The following is a 7,349-nucleotide window of genomic DNA, read 5'->3' as shown; positions in this document are numbered from 1 at the left end:
GCAATGTGCAAAATTAGTAAGTATCGCTACATAATTAATTGGAATGTGCAAAATTAGTAAGTATCGCTACATAATTAATTGCAATGTGCAAAATTAGTAAGTATCACTACATAATTAATTCCAATGTGCAAAATTGTATTAATGAACAGAAACACATCTTCCTCGTGCATTAAGTAGTAAGTGATACTAATAACCTGTACAAAATAGAAGTCGGGACATTTACTTACTAGACTTGTTCTGCATTTAAGTAGTAATTTTTACCATATAAAATAGAAGTCAAAACTTCATAACTCGTAACTCGTAACTCTGTAGTCTCTTCGGCTCCTCCTCTGGTCTCTTCGTAACTCGTAAGTAGGCCGCGAGTGACCAGATTCCCACGATGCCTGGAGCCGAGGAGGTGGGGGTGGGCTGTGGGCCTATGGCCTGTTGGCCGGGCTGAGCACTAGGCATTTTTCATCGAGTAATAAAAATAAAAATCAGTGATGTACAAATAAACAAGCCAAATGAGCTACTCGTGATACTCGCGAGCTAGCTCGTTAAGCTTGTTTATATTAACGAGCTAGAATTGTTGTTCAGCTCGGCTCACTAACTAACGAGCACGAGCCTTAACGAGCCGAGTTTCTGAGTGCTCGTTAAACTCGCGAGTAACGAGCTTTTCGTCCAGCCCTACTGCTCACCCATCCCCGACTCTGAGTTAATAAAAGTAGGAGGCTACCTAGTGCAAGCTTAAGGTAGCAATTAATTCAGGTCAACCAGACCACATATCTGTGCGTATAAACTAGTATATCACAAAGCAAAGTCAATATACATGCAATGCAAAACCTTGCACACACACATGCACGCAAAAACCTTGGTGCTCTTCCAAATCCCCTACTACCTCTGTCCTGGTTTATTTGTCCCCATTGTATTCCGTGCTAATTTTTGATCATAAATTTAACTAACGAAATGTTCACGTATGTAACAAAAAATTATATTATTAAAAACTATGTTCAATTACGAATCCAATGGTATAATTTTTGTTGACATGCATTAATATTTTGTTAGTTAATTCTTTGATCAAAATTTGGCACAAATTACAAAGGGGACCAATAAACCAAGACGGAGGTAGTACCAATGATGTTTGTCTCGACCCACGATGTGGATGGCACCCTCCAACGGCAGGTGCAACCCCACCAACCCAACTTCTGTCAAGGTGGTTTCGACCAACATTGGTTTCCTCATCTTCGATCCCCAACTCGGCCGCTATGGGATTGCTCAGCTTCAGGCCAGGGAGAAATCCCTGCTCGGCTTGCCGGTGCTGGCAACGGTGGCACTTGTGGGTGTCGTTTTCTTCTTGGAGGCCTTGTCAAGGCCTTAAACTGCGCCCCTCTTCGAGCTTAGGGGAAACCCTAGGTCTGGTTCCTCCGGGCCGGATGGCGACGGCGTCTCGGCGTCATTTTTCTACTTGAAGGTGCTATCTTGTTCGCTCACGGTGTCCGTCGTATTGGCTCGGGTGATGCCGCGGAGTTCTGCCTGGTTCGGCTTGGCCACTCTTGGTTTTTGGGTTTGCTAGGTTTAGCTGTGTTGTATCCTCCATTCGGGATGTGCATCCCTTCTCTCTGCTCCGGGCACCATGTTCATGCCTGCTTGCGTTCGTGTCATGTGTTGTATCCCTTGATGTACTCATTCTACTCCTATCAATGGAAAGATACGCAAGCTCTACGTGTTTGCGAAAAAAGTACCAATGATGTTTGTCTCGACCAACGATGTGGATGGCATCTGCTTAGACACTCATCTCGCGTGCACTTTGCTTGCTTGCTTGTTTGTTCAAATTGCAATGATACGATCGACACATAATCCCCAGCTGATACGGCAACTTGAAGCAGCAGCCGATTGACATGCGTCGATGGCTTGATGCATAGATGTTTCCCCAAGCACACATCTGCGTCGGTGGCCATGACATACATACACATGGATCCACATGAAATACATATCCCTGCTGCCACACTTCTACACATGCATTGTATACTGATCTTTGCCAGGAAATCAACACCCCAAGCGGCTCAACACACGCAGCTGTCATGTCTGGTCTCCTTAACTGGCTCTGTCGATCGATCGATTGATCCATTGATTGATTAGCAGCCTCCAGTGCAGATCCAATCAACTACTAGTAGCTGCAGATTTGAGACCATGATTAAGTAATCAGTAGCTAGTACGAGTCGTACGCATAGTGAGAATATAGAATCCCATAGACCACGACCCCGAGCGGCGCACCGACCGACGGGCCAGGTTGTACACGCATATAAATTTTGTCTCGCTTGTCTTCTTGTCCTGCAAATTGCCCAAACCTGCTCATAATACTGCTCCAAGTTTGGTTTTATGTGGGTATGGTGGTCTCACATGGCTCATGCGACTGCTCAATCAAGGCAGTGTTGGGAGTTGTTAATGGCACAGCTGCAGGTGGCTAGATTAGATGTACTGTGTATGATATCTACCTCTTGGGATTTGGGAACATGCATATGCATCCATGATGCACTGCTCTCTGGCCTGATGGTTAATCTTGGTACTAGTAGATTAATCGCAAGCAACGATCGATGCGGAACACATGCATAAGGGGGCAATGTCAAACACCTAGTACTGATCCCTGTGCATGCACAAGCTTACTACCTCGGGTTAATCGTGCATACGGGAGCAATGTATCAAGAGCATATTGCTCCCGCGTGCACAAAGTTAGCTAGCTAGCTCGAATTAACCATGCATGTGTAGATAATGATGATTCACTTGCATCCTACGTGTAACTAGTTTCGACGGGCAACATTTACTACAACATATGGGCCGGGCGCCTTAAAGAAATTTGGGGTCAGTCGAATTTTCCAACCGTTCGAGTTGGATTGTTATTCTATGGTGAATTTTATTGGCTCAAAACGAAGAATTAAGAAGATACATAACACAATGAGCACACACACCCGGCCTCTAAATAATTAGAATGCACACAACCCACAACGCGTCCCGTCCCGAGTCGCCCCCCTCCCCTCCCGAGTCGCCCCCGTGTGGGCGGCCGGATGGCCCACAGATCCCGTCGGCCGGCCCTTCCCCTCTCCTCCTCTTCCTCCCTCGCCGCCGCCCAAGGGCGCGGCTAGGCGAAGCCTGCCGTCGCCGGCGGCGGCGAGGACTCGGGCCCTCTCGCACGGGTGGGGCTGGTGCGGGCCGGCGCCCCCGGGCCGGAGCGTGGCGGCGGGCCGGACGCCACGACGGGTGGTGGCGGCGCCTCGGCGACTTCGCTCCCCCGCGGCAAACGGCCTCGCGATCTACTGTGTCGCGGTCGCCAGGGACGGCGGCGACATGCGGATCGGTTCGCGACGGCGCGGCCGGATCTATGCCCAAGCGTGGGCCTTGATCGCTGGATTGCCTTCAGCACGGTGGCGGGTGCGGTTCGTCGGCAGCTGGGCAGATCCGCCGGGATTCTACCCTTGTCTGGTCCTTGACAGCGCGGGCAACTTCGGGGGAAACCCTAGATCTCCTTGGGATCGAGCGATGGCGGCGCTTTTGCATCATAGTCCCTCTTTAGGGCATCGTTTTGGAGTTTACTCCGGTTGAAGGGACCAGCGACATCGGCGGCGCACGTCTGGTGGAGCAACTGCCGATGAAAATTGCGCCGACTACGGTCTTGGCGGACGATGGCGGCGTCTTTGATGTCGTTCCCTTGTCGAGGCATCGTCGTTGCAGTCTGCGTCATCAGGCTCGGGATGCTCCAGGGGAAACCCTAGATCTGGGTCTTCCGGATCGGATGATGATGGCATTTTATCGCTTTCCCTCCTGGGGGCATCGTTTTGGAGCAAGTGATGGCTGGGGGGATGGTGGAGTGGTGCTTCATCTCACACATTGATGGCGGCGGTTATCAGCGGCATGGCGCTGTGGAGGCTCAGCGTCTGATGCGCAGGATGGACTCACGCAGGAGGAGGTAGCTGTCTGGCGTCATGGTGACGTCGATGGCTGAGTGGCCAGACAAGGTAGGTGCCTCAATATGATCTGAAGATGGACCTGTGGAAGATGGCGGCGACGACACACGAGTGCGTCTGACCGGATTGTGACCCAAACCCGGTATGTGGCTCGGCCGGGGCTTCCGGTTTTCGATGTTAGGCTTAGGTGAGTGGTCTAGGTAGTGGCCCAGCTAGCACCCCTTCATCGTATGGATAGAAGTAGCGGCATATGTTGCCAAGATGGTGGATTCAGGCATTTTGTTTTAATACTTTGTAAGATCCTCGAAAATAATCAATAAAGTGGCCGTATGCATCTCCCAGATGCAGAGGCCGGGGGTCATCCTCCTTTTCTAAAAAAACACAACCCACAACACACAAAAATACGTCGGCGCGAGACGCAGCATCGTCACTCCGTTAGTGTTAATGGTACAACAGCAACTGATGAGGATGAGGACTCTCTAGTCAAGGCCATGCATAGGACGGTAGCCCGCAACCTCGACTTCAAAGGTACCTCCTCTCGTAAATTTTTTTCTTTTGATAATTCCAGAGTATTTTAAAAAGAACACCGACAAGGAAGAGAGGCATTCCTTCGTTTTAAAGCACACCAATTCATAGACATGATTTTGATATGGAAAAGACAAACATTACCAACAAGAGTTAATCATAGAAATCCGGCCATCCTACTATTCAATAAATGGTTCAGATTTCACCCTAACAAAACACTTAACAACCTCAACACTTGTTATTTTGCTTGCTGCAATCTAAACAACATCACCACCAGTTCTATGACACATCCAAACTAGTAAAATTTGTGCATAGATCCAAGCATGATACTAAAGTGAGCAGGTAGAATCACCCAAGCATGGAGACAATTGTCTCACCTGCAGCAGCTGACCAGGAGCGAAGTTCAGCAAGGCTGGGGCAAGAGCAGCTGGAGTAGCATGGCCGGCCTTGAGGTCTGGTGCATCCACAGCCTGCCTGGCATCGGGTGCCCTCCCGGAGATGCCGACGGAGGAGGCCGGTGAAGTAGCGGTGCCCGGTATCGACTGCCAGGGTGGGGAACGATGAACATGGCCGCCCACTCTGAGGAGATGATCGACCACTCCCTGTAGCGCGAGGTGGACGACGGCCGTCCGAGGATCCCGTCGACGCCATCGCCATCCTGGTTGCCGGAGAGCCATGGCAGGCGTCGGGCAAAGCCACCACAAACGCAAGGTCATGCGCCGCCGCGGGCCGGCCAGCTCGATAGAGCGACGACTACGTACTGGATCTGGAAGTATGGAGAGAAGACGAGGTGAGGGGGGTTGTGAAGAGGAGGGTGAGATGAGTGAAGGGCCGCACCTCAATCACCATAGCAATGCCGGTGAATGAAACCCTAACGAAGTGAGATGGCCGCGCACGTCGGATCTCACCGGACAGGAAGGAAGAGAGAAGCGTGAGGGTCATGTTGGTGTGATTGGCGCCATCAATTCCCGTCGGAGGTCACTGGGATTGGGCATGGTTGGTGGCGGCGGCGAGGTGAGTCGTGCGGGAGAGAGATGGGGACGAGGGAGGAGTGCGGGACTATTGTTAGGACATTTCCCGCTTTGGTGTTTTGGTAATGATGACAACTCACTTTGTGATCTAATCATGTCCCAAGTTCTTCAGGTACTCTCTCTTCTGGTACAAGACGATTAGGCATTCCCTCCTGACTGAAAAGATCGAAGACGGTGGTTCCGACGTGTTTATTTCTTTGGTCGTAGGAATCCCGTACTATTAAGAGGGGATCTACATCGGAAGGTATTGGGTGAGTCAATGCACGTACACTTTCCTGTCCAACCAATGCTCCCTTCTGTTCGAGGGGTCCTCACTTCCTCCTACACAGTGTTGTTAACCCCCCAGCAGTTGTACCGCTGGGCGGGGCGGTTGTACCGCCTGTCCAGTTCTACCAGCACAACCACTGCTCTAGGGGTGATACCCTGGGGTTGCAGCTCCTAGGTGCAGGCCCAGCGGTAGTACCGTTGCCCCCGGGCGGTGTACCGCCACAACTCTAAGAAAACCCAGGACTGCTTCACGAGCGGTTGTACCGGCCTCGTACCGCCTAACAACTGGTCCAGCATCTGTTGTGGGGTGGTGGTGGCCCGATTGTCCCGATTACTCTCTATTAACCGGTACTACTCGTGCCCAGAGCGGTTCTACCGCTCGGGACTTAGCCACTGATATGTCTCCAACGTATCTATAATTTTTTATTGTTCCATGCTATTATATTATCTGTTTTGGATGTTTTATATGCATTAATATACTATTTTATATTATTTTTGGGACTAACCTATTAACCTAGAGCCCAGTGCCAGTTTTTGTTTTTTCCTTGTTTTTAGTTTTTACAGAAAAGGAATATCAAACAGAGTCCAAACAAGCTGAAAATTTACGGCAATTTTTTATGGACCAGAAGAGACCCACGGAGCATTGGAGTTGGGCTAGAAGAGTCCCAAGGCGACCACAATCCTAGGGGGCGCCCCCCCTCCTAGGGTGCGCCCCCCTGGCTTGTGGGCTCCTCGGGAACCCCCCTGACTTGTTTCCAAAGCCAAAAATTCTTATAAATATAAAAACCTCCAAAAAGAACCCTAGATGAGAAGTTCCGTGGCCGCAAGCCTCTGGATTAGTCCTGGCCATCTCAGGCCCGGCCCTGTCGGCCCACCTAGGCCTGGCCCTAAAATCCAGGGCCTAGGCCCAATGGGCTTGCCCATGGGCCGGGCTTGGGCCTGAGTTTTGAGCCCATCGGTAGGGCCTGGACGGGCTTGGGCTTGGCATATTGGCATTTTAAGGAAGAGGCCCGGCCCACGGCCGTAAGCCCTAAGGGCTTTTTAGGCCTTTTTACCAGATGGGCCGGGCTTGGGCTTAAAAAGTAGGCCTAGTGATAGGGCTTGGGAGGGCCTGGGCCTTAGTTTTCTGCCGTGGGATTTTTTAGGCCCGGCCCATGGCCAGATATACTCTGGATCCACGACCTGCCGGAGGGGGAGATCATCACCGGAGGCTATCTTCATCATCCCAACAGTCTCCATGACGAGGAGGGGGTAGTTCACCCTCGGGGCTGAGGGTATGTACTAGTAGCTATGTGTTTGATCTCTCCCGTGTTTTTGATTTGGCACGATCTTGATGTACCGCGAGCTTTGTTACTATAGTTGGATCATATGGTGTTTCTCCCCCTCTACCTTCTTGTCATGAACTGAGTTTTACCTTTGAGGTTTCACTATTATTGGATTGAATACTTTTATGGATTTGAGAACGCTTGATGTATGCGTGGGATACCCATGGTGACAATGGAGTGCTCTATTGATTCACTTGATGTATGTTTTCGCACTCAACTCACGGACTCCCGAGGTGACACTGGGGTGATCTATGCATAGGGAT

Source organism: Triticum dicoccoides, chromosome 4B (genome assembly GCF_002162155.2).
Source record: "Triticum dicoccoides isolate Atlit2015 ecotype Zavitan chromosome 4B, WEW_v2.0, whole genome shotgun sequence".
Taxonomy (NCBI): Eukaryota; Viridiplantae; Streptophyta; class Magnoliopsida; order Poales; family Poaceae; genus Triticum; species Triticum dicoccoides.
This window is presented reverse-complemented; position numbering follows the sequence as displayed.